This window comes from Mytilus californianus, unplaced genomic scaffold (assembly GCF_021869535.1).
Source record: "Mytilus californianus isolate M0D057914Y unplaced genomic scaffold, xbMytCali1.0.p SCAF_10, whole genome shotgun sequence".
Lineage (NCBI taxonomy): Eukaryota > Metazoa > Mollusca > Bivalvia > Mytilida > Mytilidae > Mytilus > Mytilus californianus.
Window position 1 is genome coordinate 16,943,383 of NW_026262582.1, and position 16,118 is coordinate 16,959,500.

The window sequence follows — 16,118 nt, forward strand, 5'->3', positions numbered from 1 at the left end:
TTCATTTAATAGCTTAATCAACGATTTAAATCCTTATTTTGTTCTGTTGGAGGCCGTACGGTTGTTTTTTTAATATTCGGATGTTAACCTTACAGTATTCCGTTAGCTTTGCGTGGTGGAACTCGCATAGATTGTCGTCAAGCTGTGATATTGAACACTTGCTGGTGCCGTTAATGGATGTTATATAACTACAATTATTCATTTTACATGCCTAACAAAATATCAACCTATTTCAAACTCTAAGAAAGTCAATTGTAAAGAAATAGTTTTATAGACAATTTGTAATAACATAAGCAACACGACGGGTGCCACATGTAGAGCAGGATCTGCTTACCCTTCCGGAGCACCTGAGATCACCCCCAGTTTTTGGTGGGGTTCGTGTTGCTTAGTATTTAGTTTTCTATGTTGTGTCATCTGCACTATTATTTGTCTATTTATCTTTTTATTTTGGCCATGGCGTTGTCAGTTTGTTTTCGATCTAGTAGTTTGACTGTACCTCTGGTATCTTTCGTCCCTCTTTTTTAGTATACATTCATATGTCTATCATGTATTTCAATTATAAAACAGCCTTATATTCACAGTCAAATATGTAGAAACATGATCTCATTCAGAATTTTTTTGAAGCCACAAATTGAGTTAATTCGACTAACCTTAGTTTTGTTTATATTATAAGTTGTGTCATTTGCCATGCTGGTTTCGTTTGCATCCATACGTGTTACATTGTCTCCATTCATGTTTGCTTTGCATGTAAGCTGTTAAAAACGTAAAAGATTAATTAAATATCATTGTTTTGGAACGGAGGTGAGTTCTAAGTGCAATTGTGGATGAATAGCAAAGAAAGAAGATATTTAATACGTCATTGTATGACATAAACTTTCGAAATAGAATAAAGCACATGTGATACGATTGCCAATGAGACACCTATCCACCAGTTGATAATAATTAAGACATATATAGGCCATTGTACAGCCGTCAACAACACGAAGAACAAATAATGCATAGTAAGCTATAAAAGTCCTTGCATGACAAAATGTGAAAAACAGAAAACAACTGCATGATTTTTGGAAAATATAACAAACAAAATACAAAAAAAGCAGATCGCAACTAAGGACAACCCCTGTTTTACATCAGTCTATTTTGAACATAAATATTATATCTGCTTTAAGGTATAAACATATAAAAATGTGTTAAGAGTGGAGTGGAATTATCATTTATATTTAAGATACATATATATGGTTGTTTATATTTTATCATTCAAAGTTGCAAACACTAAGAAGACTTCGATTAACATCCTAAATACGGACATATATAAGTTAATATATCAACATATATAATATAACTATGTTTTGTTTCCTTCTAAAAAAATCAGTATTTGATTTCGTTCATTCTTTTCAGTTCTGACAGAAATATTTTATGTTTTAATTTGAATTGTTCATCATAGCGTTATGTTATTACATATCGAAAATTAAATAATTGCAAAGTAAAAAGTAAAATAACAAAAATACCGAACTCGAAGGAAAACTTAAAGCGGAAAGTTCCTTATCAAATGGCAAATCAAAAGCTCAGACACATCAAAAGAATTGAAAACAAATTTTCCTGACTTGGTACAGGCATTTCCTTATGTAGAACATAGTTGAATAAACTTGGGTTTATAGCTAACTGAAGCTCTCACTTGTATGAAATTCCATTAAATAGATAACAATGTATGAACGAAACAATAAGACATAATAGGAGTTAATGTCAAAAATAAGGGTACAGCAGTCAACATTGTTTTATAATCTTAATCACTATAAAAACAAACAAATATGTCAACAAAGAAAAACAAAATGGCATATAGACAAAGCACATAAGCAAAAATTAAAGACAAGAATACAAAAAATAATGGATTATCTATGATGCAATTTGATTTGAACTGAACAAATTAATTCTTTCCTACTATTAAAAAGTAAAATCAGAAAAATACTGAACTCTGAGGAAAATTCAAAAAGGAAAGTCCCTAATCAAATGGCAAAATCAAAAGCTCAAACACATCAAACGAATGGATAACAACTGTTTTATTCCTGACTTGGTACAGGCATTGTCTTATGTAGAAAATGGTGGATTGAACCTGGTTTTATAGCTAGCTAAACCTCTCACTTGTATGACAGTCGCGTCAAATTCCATTACATTGACAACGATGCGTGAACAAAAACAGACAAAATAGGTAAAAATGTCAAAAAATAAGGGTACAACAGTCAGCATTGTGTTATCATCTTAATCACTATAAAAACAAACAAATGTAACAAAGAAGCACAAAAAGGCATACATCATATTTAGCATCCTCATTTTGCTTTTATATAATACGATTTCATTTATCTATGTAAAATCCACCCATAAAGGATTGAAGGTTCTAAGTACTGGCATAGAAACGCGCGTTTGACGTCACACAGGTAGACATGAAATAATTTTGTCGTTCAAAGTATGACGGTATACATAAATACAGAGTCACGTCAAATGGATATCACAAAAACAGACTTAATAGTAAAAGTAATATCTATAAAATAAAATAGTGTTGTCGTTCAAAGTATGACGGGATACTAAAGTACAGAGTCACGTCAAATGGATATCACAAAAAACAGACTTAATAGTAAAAGTAATATTAATAAAATAAAATAGTTTTGTCGTTCAAAGTATTAAGTGGTACATAAGAATAGAGTCACGTCAAATGGATATCACACAAAAACAGATTTAACAGTAAAAGTAATATTAATAAAGACAAATAAAAGAATACTATAACACGTTATTAAGACGATTAATAACGTCAGTACGCAGAATCTATACTTCAAGACCATCGTGTATTATTTGTGAAGTTGATACGAAATATTTATATATTAACTTTTGATTATTTTTTTTAGAAAAAGGACGATACGTGCTTTGACATACCCCTGATTCATCAACTTTCTGCGCAGACACTGGTGGCGTTTAACAAAGTCTGAGTAGGAGCTGTAAGCTCTTGAATACCGAATAAGTTGGGAAATGTATATCCCATATGTAGGTGAAGTTGGTACATTGCTACTAAGGTGGGGGAAATTGATAATTTTCAAAATCAAAATCGTCTCGTTTGTCATAGATTCTGGTAATGAGATGACTGTGTATGTCAAATTCGAAGTAGAAGTCTAAAAATGAGGCGGAAGAAGCCGTGTCTGTTTTTTCTTTAATTTCTAGTTCTGGGGGATATATCAATGGAACCCAATCAGAAAAGTTCGGATTGTTAATGGAAAGAACATCATCAATATATCTGAAAGTGAAATTAAATAACCTGGCTTCTTTGATCTTCTTGTTTTTGACAAGTGTCTAAAGGAACTCCGATTCATATGAAAATAAGAAGAGGTCAGCAAGGAGAGGGGCACAGTTCGTTCCCATAGGAATGTCGACAATCTGTTGAAAAAGTCTACCTCCAAATTCAACAAATATGTTGTCAATAAGAAACTCCAGCATACGGAGCACTTGTTCCTCTGTGTAGAATGAAGTACCCTTTTGTTCACTAATAACAAAATATGCCTTATGGTATCCCAAAGTAATAAATTTTTAGCGCATGCTAATATTTTTATGTTGAAAAGCATTATGGATTATTTCTTTTAGACAGTTTTTCAATTTCACATTGGGAATGTTGGTATACAAGGTTGAAAAATCAAAAGTTTTGATAGAACCAATTTCAGAAAAAGACCGAGATTTAAAATTATCCGAAAGTTCTTTAGAGTTTTTAAGAATCCACATATGGTTAATACTACTACGCGAGTAAACAGTTTTACAGTATTTCTGAAGACCCTCTTTTACTGCGGACAGACTTTTAGTCAATGTAACGGACAATTCTTTAGTGGATCATGCAGATGAGCCGGCAATGTACCGTTGTTTGTATGGAATTTTGTGAAGTTTAGGTATCCAATACAAACAAGGTAAGTCCTCCGATTTGTAGTTTAATGCAATGTTCATTGAAGCCATGAAGAACTTATGATTCGCCAAAATCTCATCCTTGTCAAATGTAATGTTTTGTATGTGTGATTACCTGAGTGCTCAATTGTTCCTAATTCTTTTACAAGACACTCGTAGTAATACGATTTAAATATAAAAACAATATAATTTGAAGCTTTGTCCGCAGGAACAACAACATACTTATCAGGAAGAGATGATAGACATTTCACAGCCTCTTTGTCTCTGAAAACGGACTTTGGTCGATCATTCACACAGTGTTTCAACTTATGAATGCGAAGTTTTATCAGAGACCTGATTGTTCAGGATTTCACAATACGGTACTTTTGTATTAATAACACTGTTTCAATGCTCTTATTGTATAATGATTTATACACTTTATTCAAATCAAGCTCATTTGCCAGTCATTACTTTAAATATCAAAATGTTTTTAAAACAAATGGTAATGGTTAACAGTACAAGGAATGTAAGCTTAAGGATTATCCAAGTTGTAAATAAGTGTACCCTTATTACAATTAGTGCTGAATTATCTTTAAGATTAATAAAACATTTTTTGTATTACATAGTAGTGATTTGACGATCCTGGTTTGAATTTCCCAAACGAAATGATTTTCTACCAGATTAATTGTAGTGGTTGTTAAAAGATAGCTGTCACGGAACCAATTTTACTACACCAGATGTGCATATCGACAATTAACGTCTCTTCGATGATGGTCGAGTCGAAAATATTTTAAAATTAAATACAAACTTTAAAAGCTGATAAAACCATTTCGCACCAAAATTAATACAAAACCCGAAATAAGGAAGAGAGATACATTCCTAAATTTAATAACTAGCTTGAAAATAAATGGAAAATATCTAACATGTAAACAAGAGAGATACTGTTATTCTGTTAACAAGAAAGATAATTTTTTTCGATAAAGAAGAGAGACTGGAATAAAGAGATATGTATTTGGATTACAATAGATATAATGTTATTGGATAAACAATAGAGCTAATTCAGAAATGACTTAAGTATTTGTTTCTGTCTATGAAAAAAATAAACTCAAAATGCAATTCTAAATTCCATTTTTTAAGGAATAAATGATGAAAGAACGCTGACGACGTCACGGTCACATGACAAAATTAGGTCAATGAGCTGATAGACATCCAAAATTAAATTATTGTCTAATATTTGTTACAGACTTCTGTATATTGTACTTCTTTGTCGTTTTCTGATTCAAGTCTCACATTTACTTTGGATTTACCTTACATGTTGTTTGTATGCAGGAAAGGTACAAATATATTTATTCCAAATGTATTTTGCCTAAATTTCTGTTATCATGGATACAGCAGACTGAGAAAAATCAATTAACATGAAGAAGTGTTATATCAATACATCTAGGAAAACAATCCAGCAAAGTTTTTGTACTTTCCAATATTCGTTTACGTCAGGATTATGACAGTTGATTTCCATTCGTGTGATGTGTTTGAGGCTTTGATTTTGCCATTTGTTAAGGGACTTTCTGTTTTGAATTTTTCTTGAAGTTCGGTATTTTTGTTATTTTTCTTTTTACGTGTTTCCCATACGGGTCAACGTATGTTAAAAATCAAAATGAATCCAAATAATTATTCCGGTCACATGTAGTATTCATGTGATTTGATTTGATTGCATATCCATGTAAGTAATGTTTTGTGACTTTATTTTCTTTTCAAATAGATATGTCTCCTTTAGTTTATTTCCTATAAATATGTTTTGTACATTTAACATGTTTGTCGTTGTCAGTTTATTTTCGACTTATGTTTTTGAATGTTCCTTTGGTATCTTTCGCCTCTCTTTGAAGGCACAATATTTCGGTATATGTGGATTGAGTTTTATTCCTTTGTTAAGTAAATCTTTATAAGGAATGCACTTGAAATTGACATTTAAATGTAGTTCTGTTTGTGAGACAAATAAAGGTTTTCACAAAATTGATCTAACATTTGTCCTTTAATTTTAAAAGATAGTTGAATTTACATTTTTGTAACCTCCAACAGTATTATCATCTGAACATTTTAAAAAGTGTTGCGCACAAAATTTATACCTGAACTTTTCATTATTGTACAGTATTGTACACCAGATCAGGAGCACTCGTTTTTGTAAACAATCAAGAGGCAGAACATACCACAGAGAACAATTAAGAAGAATCATAACTCGAAGAAAAACTGACAATACGCAAACTAAAAGAAAAACAAGAGTCTCCAAAAAGCACCTAAATCTAAAAGGCAGAGAAACACAAACCCTTTAAAAACCTGATGTGATTACAGGTGCTGTGGAAGTAACCAGATACTGCTTCATTAGTGGCACACGACATGTTGCATTTATTGTAGACCGTATATTGATATAAATTAAATGGTTAGTATGAAAATAAATTTAAGTCTTTTAAGGAATAAAACAATTATAACCAAAAAAAGTCATTTATTTTTCGACAACGTAAATACGCTATACTAATATAATAAGTGATATTTTCATTTTTTGTCTGTCTTTGTTGGTCTGTCATTGGCGAGATATTAAAAAAACAATGTTACCATAGCAATGTTTTAATTTGTATTTTAAAAAAAATCATGGGAACAAGTAATTAATTTGAATATTACGATAAGACCACAGGTCGGGAATTAAAGAAAAACTACAGTTTAACGTACGATCTTTAACAACGAGCAGAAATCACAAGGTGCAGAAAGCTTCACAAAGGAATTTAGATGTAAAAAATATAGACCTGATTAATGTCATATATAAAGATGATATGTCGAGGCTCAATTTCATTAGCGCTTAACCATTCCCTTACTTGGGACAGTACAAATGAAATGTAAAAATGCTACAAATGGAATAGAAACATCGTATTTAAATTAAACGCCACAAACAGCAAACTAAAGAAAAACTAATGATAAATAGACCAAAAACAATACACGCAATAAGCAACAACTCCGACAAAGGACAAGGAGTTAACAGAAATATTGGCAAAATCAAAAAGATGTTTACTTTCCATTAGTGGACAAAGAAATGCATTAACTTTCAATACATCTTACCTCAACCCAAATTTTACAGGGGTTCGTGTAGATTTTTATTTATTGTATTTGTCTTCTCTCTTTTGTGATGGTTTTTCCTATGTGTTTCCTACCATTGATATATTTGTTTGTTTCTTTTTCTTTTTGAATTTTTTTAAATAAAAAAGAATATTTACCAATAAAAAACATATTTTTTTTTGTCAAAAAATTAGTATTACGTGTGATGTAGCAATAACTACAAATAAAATAATGAGCTGTAGTAATTTATCACTTGAATGTTACGACATAGAATCTAATCAATTATATCTAAACTTGTACTTACCGTTTGGTTATTTTTACTTGTTTGTATTTATCCTTTAATCAATGAAACGGCTTCAAATTGAAATCTGTAATTATTCCTAATGAATTTCTTTTAACTGTTAAACATACTGTTTCACATCCGAAAGAAAGAAATACTTTTTTAAATGCAACAAATCGCGTAATTTCTTGATATTTTTTTAATAGTCAATACATTTTCTTTTAATTCAGCTAAAACACGTATGTACAACAAATATTTTCCTCGTTAGTTTTTATCTGTATCTTCCGAGAAGAAGTTATTATACCAGAGATTAATCAATGACTGTGTTTTGACATATATTTGAGGGAAGTTTCTCGTGCAAAATTAATTATCTGGACGGTTGATATTATAGTTCATACTAACTTAGTTCTTGACCGCATTTATTAGCTTGAAAAAATGTATAGCTGATATGAGAGGAGAATGTGGGTAAATAAACTTAAATTATACTAAAAAAATACGGAGATGAGGTATGATTGCCAACGAGACAACTATCCTCCAAAGTTCAAATAAAGTGTAAGTAAGCAATTATAGCATGTATAGGAAACTGTACGGTTTTCAACAATGAGAAAATCTCATACCATATACCTTGTATTATATTTTTCAAAGCAGCTTAATTTATTCAGCAACATGGGAACGAAAAGCAAGAAAAAAATATTGGAAATTGTTATTTGAGGAATATATATATACTGTACAAATTATTGACACTGACGAAGACTATATGTTAAACCGAAATATTTGTTAACAAGATTTTATTACATCATCTTCATATAATACCATTTTATATTACTATCGTTGTGCAAATCTTTGAACTAATATAATTTTTTTCCTTATATGCGCAGTATGTTTTTGTAGAATTTTCAGGCAACTCATAAAATTCATAACCATAGTAGGCATTATATAAAATGACTTAAAATAACTCGGCATTTTTTAAAATAACTGAAATTTTGAAACAAAATTCAACAAATTGCCTGTTCAATTTCAGGTAATTTGCAGAAAAAGGATATCATTGAGATACATTTAACAAAAACGCAATATCTTGCAAAAATATAATAAGTGATTCGTTAAAATTAGGTTTATTCTTCGAATACCAGCAGGGAATGTTTGTATGTTGTTAAATAGTTCTTTTTATTTAAACTACGTTAAGTATGTTATCACTCTGTGTTTCAGAACATTTTTGATGATCTGCTTGTCATGTTGTCAAAAAGACAAAATTTTTTACATTAGCACAACATTTACAAACGAATAGTTAGAAAAAATAGATTCATAATAGATGTGTGTTATATGAAACATAGGGGAAACAGATGCTGTTTGTGTGACATGCGATGATCTGCTTCAACCTGTTGAATGCTCTGACAAGCCAAAAGATTTATGTCAGAGCATTCAAATCTATATTTACCTTTGGATTAACGTATCTTTTTGAAACAACGTTAAACGGTGTTTTAGTAAGAATCAAACAGCATAAAAACATCTTTCTTTTCTAAATAGAAAGTAAATTGAATGACTGAATTCAAAAATAAAATAGAAAGGTTTGTTATTTAATGCTTATTGGGAAGGACGAACAAGTTTTTCTTGTTAAAACACATAAAAGATACAGATTTTATGGCTTCCTCCGCCTCATTTTAGATTCATACCTTAAATTTGACATCAGTGGTTATCGTTATCTCAGTAGTAGAATCTATGACAAAAAGAGACGATTTTAATTTTGAAATTATAAATTTCACCCAACTTAGCAGCAATATACCAACTTCACCTGGATATGGGATATACATTTCCCAACTCATTCGGTATTCAAGAGCTTGCAGCTTCTACTCAGACTTTTTAAAACGTCACCAGTATCTGAGCAGAAAGTTGATGAACTATGGTTATGCCACAGAACGTCTTGTCCTTTTTCTAAAATAAAATATCATCGGAAGATATCAAGACTTTGTTGACAAATATTCCATATCAACTTCACAAATAATATATGATGGTCATGAAGTATTGATTCTAGGTACTGACGTTGTTTATCATCTAAATCACGTGTTATAGTGTTCTTTTTATTTGTCTTTTTATATTGTAACCTTGACTGTTTAGTCCATTTTTGTGAAATACTTTTGGCGTGTCTAGGTATTTATACATTTTTGTGTTCTTGTCTTTCATTTTTCTAATGCACTTTGTCTATAGAGTGTCTATATGTCATTTTGTTTTTCTTTGTTGACATATTTGTTAAATTAAGAATATTATAACACAATGTTAACTGCTGTACCCCTATTTTTGTCATTTTTACCTATTATTACCTACCATGTTCTACATAAGGAAATGCCTGTACCAAGTCAGGAATATGACAGTTGTTTTCCACTCGTTTGATGTGTTTGAGCTTTTGATTTTGTCATTAGAAATAATAAAACTACCAAACTCCAAGGAAAATTCAAAACAGAAAGTCCCTTATCAAATGCCAAAATCAAAAGCTCAAACACATCAAACGAACGGAATACACCTGTCACATTTATGACTTGGTACCGGCATTTTCGTATGTAGAAAATGGTGGGTTAAACCTGGTTTTATAGCTAGCCAAACCTCTCACTTGTATGACAGTCGCATAAAATTCCATTAAATTGACAATAATGTGTAGTCGAAACAAATCATAATAATAATGGTTTACTTTTATAAATTTTGACTTGGATGGAGAGTTGTCTCATTGGCACTCATACCACATCTTCTTATATCTATATAATCCATCGCAAATAAAAAGAACAAAATATTGACTTTTAAGAAAAGAATGTTGTAAATTGCGCTTAATGTGAATGACAATTAATCATTTTCAAATATATTAACAGCACCATGATGCAAAGCAGGCGAGTAATTGTATCAATAATGTGCAACAATTCATATCGGAGGATCGATTTAACGTCTTGTATTATAATAAAATTTATTGACATTTTCACAAATGATGGAGATATGCATTTTTTTCTATAAATTTTAATATACAAGTGACAAGAAATTATAAGTTTGTCTTCCCATGACACTTTATAATATAGATGCTTTATAATTTTCAGGGTTCCGTTGAGAGATCTATCAATCGATGTTGGTGTTTTCCTTTGCAAAATAGGTTTCCTTGATACCCTTAGCCGCTGTTTGGAATGCATTGCACAATTGAACATCACATTTTAAATTATGTTAAGTAAATAGAATTGTTAATATTGTAAATTATAGCAGTTCCCGAAAGTCATCTATTATTCTTCCTCTGTCGTCATTGTTATTAAAAAGTTTGCGTTTTTTTCCAATTTACATTATTATCATTGTCATACATTATTTATCTGTCTACAATGTCGTTAAAAAGATTCCGTTTTTTCCATTTACATTATAATAATGGTCATACATTATTTATCTGTCTACAATGTCGTTAAAAAGTGTAAGTTTTCCGTTAGATTTACATTATATTAACCCCCTTACAAAGTGCATGACATTATCAACAATATCAATTTCGCTAATGCATTCCGGTAAGAAACCTTACAAGTTATGATAATTCTTTGGTTATGATTATTAAAATTCAAGGGTGTATTCTTTGGGAGATATGTTGAAATGGCTAAATTATTTAACTTGATTTGTGTGTTCAAAATTGCATTTACAATTATGCATTCAATCGGCAACGAACAAAGCATGATTTATGCAAAATATTCCACTAAAATACCGTTCAACTTGATTGCTTGGTATTGACTATCACTGTCTGATTCATACTTTGAAAATGAAAAACATTATTATATTCAATACATCTACTACAGTTGAATCAGTTAGACATACACCAACCGTCCTTGCGCAAAAAATATAACCGGTATATGAGCTTCATGATGACACATGTTTTGTTTTACATTTTATTGCTTAAGGTAATTAATCAAACTAACAATTATTCAAAAACAAGCCTCCAGTTATTGTTTGTGAAAGCTCCTGTATGAAGTGTGACTAAAACGAAAAGAGGAACAAGTCCGAGAAAGGATGAACATTTGATGATCATGGGAATGTCATGTTGAATATAAAATCACCCAAAATAACAGGTGTGTTATCAATAACCAAAACAAGTGTGTTGTCAATAAATTGAACAAGTGTATTGTCAATAAAAAGAACAAGTGTGTTATCAATAAAAAGAATGAGTGTGTTGGTAATAAAAAGAACAAATGTGTTTGTAATAGAGACAATAAGTATATTGTCAATAAAAAGAACAAGTGTGTTGTCAATAAAAAGAACAAGTGTGTTGTTAATGAAAAGAACAAATGTGTTGGTAATAGAGACAACAAGTGTGTAGTCAATAAATTGAACAAGTGCATTATCAATAAAAAGAACAAGTGTGTTGTCAATAAAAAGAACAAGTGTGTTGTCCATCAAAAGAACAATTGTGTTGTTAATAAAAAGAACAAATATGTTGGTAATAGAGACAACAAATGTGTTTTCAATAAATTGAACAAGTGTATTGTCAATAAAAAGAACAAGTATGTTGTCAATAAAAAGAACAAGTGTGTTGTTAATAGAGACCTGTTTGTTATAGAGAGAAGAATGGTGTTCAGCAAAATTAAATTTTAATTGCACAATGAATAGCAATACAAAGAACAAATCGGCTTAGACATCGCCCGGGTTACCAAGGTAAAAGAGACTTTAAATTTTGAATATTCCTTGGATATTTCGTTATTGTACCTTTTAAGAAAGATGTACTTATAGTGTTCATATACCAAATACGTTTATCAATTCTGCTTGGTATCACCTACATCGTATACCATTATATGCCTTATTCCTTCAGAAAGATGATGAATGATTCCCGTTTATCTAATTATGATAATCAAAATCAAAATGACGTAGATAAAAACAACTAAAGGTCACCCTACGGTCTTTAACAATAACGAAAACGTATACCGTATTATGAACTAAAAACATGTTCATGATTGTCTTGTATTTGTATTACTTAAAACGAAAACAAGAATTAATACAATGAAACAGACGAAACAGACGAAACCAACCAAAACCCGACTATTCCGAGATGTTGAGTTTGTATTTCAAGTTTATTGATTCAGGCCGATGGCAATCCTCTCTTGTACTGAACATTTTTGTTAAAGACATTTTGCAAAGACGAGGAGTTTAATTTAAATACACAATGAGCTGTCCGTCCGTGTACCACTGTACCTAGTTCCTGTTCACAGTCAGAAAACTTGTCTGAGGTCATATATTTTTTTTTTTGTAAGGTAATATATCTTTATTTGTTTTTATTATTTTTGTTTAGAACTGGCGTGCATTGTTTCTATATTTGACGGTGATACAGAGTTCATGACGTCCGGTTTCTCTGTTATGACATTTTGCATGTTTTAAAATTGTATACTGAGTTTAGATTACATACATTGTAGTACTACTGGAGGTAATTGATATGTTAACAGAAAGATTTATTTTCAAATGAATGTATGAGATTGATTGATTGTTGGTTGCTTAATGTCCAGTGGCAAATGTTTCATGCATATTCAGGACGAGAAGAAATTAATAATAAATACAATAGGTAGGTTCTGTAATAGAGGCCTCAAGGATTATAATTAAGGTCGGGGAAATTTAGACTGCCACGGGAAATGAGGGTGTATTGGATAGGGACAGACATTTAGATATCAGTATACAGTTAACTGTTGTATAAATGTAACTTATTCTTATAATTCAGAGCGCCAACATTTTCTTTCTTTCTAAATGACTAATTTCTTTATACCCAGGGTAACACGCATGTCAAATATTTATTAATATACATATATATACCACATTGATATCTATACAGTTACCGTCAGTAGCGAAAGTAGTTCAGGCAACATGGCAACTTTGTATAAATCTTACAAAATGCAAAATATTATGTTTCCGGAAACACACACATATGCATAATCACACAATATATATAAATAAGAAGATGTGGTATGAGTACCAATAAGAAAACTATCCATCCACGTCACAGTGTGTAAAAAGTAAACAATTATAGGTCAAAGTACGGCCTTCAACACGGAGCACTGGCTCACACCGAGCAGCAAGCTATAAACGGCTCTAATAAGACTAGTGTAAAACAATTCAAACGGCCTGTCATTGTTATGTCATCGGTCCAGTCATTAGTGTAACCCATATTTAGATAATACTTTGTAAGAAAGATTTTGATTGGTTGACAAAAGTGCAACGGTATGGAATGAAAAACTTACGGTATAGAATTGAACACCAACGCGTTGGTTTTTCATACCGTATGAATTAGGAATCAACGCCTTAGGTTTTACAACATACGCGTTGAAAATGATAACCAACGCGTTGAAAGTGAAAACCAACTCGTTGGAAGTAACCACCAACGCGTTGACAGTGAAAACCAACGCATTGAAAGTGAAACCCAACGCGTTTAAAGTAAAAACCAACGCGTTGAAAATTTCATACGGTATGTTTATACCGCCATGACACGAACGGCCACTCATAGGAAAAACCAACGGTCTAATCGATATGAAAAACGAAAAACGCGAAAAACTCATGAACCACACCAACAAACGACAACCAATGAACAACAGGCTCTTGACTTAGGACAGGTGCATACAAATTCACTATTCATGTTTATTTAAAGAGGGTTGTTTAGACATTCTATATCATATATGAAACGTTAGTCATTCCTAGCACTACACATTGTGCTTTTTGAATTAAATAGATAATCGTCTAGACCTGTATACAATTTTTGAGTGTGTAAAAGATACTTTTGTTGGTATTCAATCTTACAATTATCAAACAACTGAATTTAGCACTTTGTAATGATATGCTTACACTTTTTGAGCAACTGAGAACTGTGTAGTTTTGTGTACTGTTGTTTTTCTTTTGGTCTTTATCGTTTTTGTCATGGCGTTGTCAGTTTATTTTCGATTTATGAGTTTGAATGTCCCTTTGATATCTTTCGCCTCTCTTTTAAATGTGATTGGTCAACAGGAAATACTTAATCCGTACAGCGTATTATACTTTTTACTGAATACATTTGTACATATTAACTTGAACATGTATTAATAGCCATCATTTCGGTATAAGTAATGTTGGAATAAAGATAACACTTGATAAAAAAATATTTTTCCGTAGCGCTTTAAATAATAAACGTCATCAGGAACCCTCAAACCTAGTAATTTGAAAGCCAAGGATGTATAAATACGCAGAAACGTCAGTAGTTATGTGATCAAAAGGGACCGAAAGAAAATATCGAAATTCATCAGTTGGATCCTTAGTTTCTGATTTAATTTGATATTGTGTGAAAAGCAAGCTCATTAGCTAGAACAAAGGTTAGAATACAAATACCGCATGTGCAGCTGTTTGTATTAGGCTACTAATGTGTACAGCGATTTATTTTCTATTGTCGCAAGACCAATGGACACAAAAGTAAATGGAATGATTAGGGCCAGTTTTGGCCCCTGAAACTGTCTAAATGATACATATTGGTACCTTATGCAAGGCCTCCTAAATTATGCTAGTTTTAATAATTAACAAACCAGTTGTTTCGATTTAGAACAAAGTAGGGCAGGAAAGTCTTTTGTGAAGTCTCTATGACGTTATAAACATGTGGTCATTTATGTATTTGACCTAAAATTGTCAATTTATGCAAAGATCTATTACAAAAAAGAAAACGGATATTTTAGACACATCCACATATTTGTAAAATATCTCTTGCAGCAAATATATATTGTGGTGAAGCCCTTCATCAACGCAAGATATGAATTGCAAAATCTCAAAATAATTCTAATTTGGTAATTTGAACTTTACGCAGTGAAGTCTATATACAACAAAATCGATTTATGAATTTCCATAGAATTCTTCTTAAACAGTATTGTAAAAAGTAAAATAACAAAAATACCGAACTCCAATGGAAATTCTAAACGGAAAGTCCTTTATAAAATGGCAAAACAAGAAGCTCAAACATATCTAACGAATGGAAAGCAACTGTCATATTCCATACTTGGTACAGGCATTTGGTAAACAAAGTGTGATACTTAAATTTTGTCAGAATCGACGATGAGAATGAAATCGTCAGTTTGATATTAGATCAAATATGGATTACTCTTGATGAGAGATATGTAGTATTTTAGATTTATTATAAGTAATGCTGTTTGGTTCGGAATTATTATACTATTCACTGTAGTGGATATACTATTTAGGCAAATTGTAATTGTTGTTGTCACAGCGATGAAATGTCCACTCATTATGTGGTTCAAGTATAAAGTAGTTTATATTTCGCCCTTCCTATGCTAAACTATATTTATCAAGATGTCAGTAATTGCATAAATTCGACTTTCATTTTCGTACTATTTCATTTTTGTATATTTGACCTAAAAATGTATAATTAAACATGCATAAGACTCCTTTAGATTAAATCAATGTCATTGTCGACAGGCATTTTACAGGAATGTAGAGATAATTCGCAGCCTAACTTGGGTACTTCTTGTTTTTGAAGAACAGTGACAGCAACGGGGAATAAAAATATATATGGTAGCATTTAATTACTTCAGTTAATCTGCATCAAGTCAAAAAACGAGTAAGCAAATGGTTATTTATGCTTTGATTTATAATATATATCATTATTTCAAAGTTCGAAACTTACTTTTAGTGATAATTCTGCCCAACATTTGTATCCTCGTAGAACTTACATGATTTCTTTAAATCAAATTGGGTTTATCAATCTTTTTTCCAATGTTGGATAATCCAAGCAAAAGAGAACAATTCACTAGCAGTTTATCGTTACAAATTTCACAGTGTTCCTTTAAGGTACATACCACCCATACTTAACTATGATTCA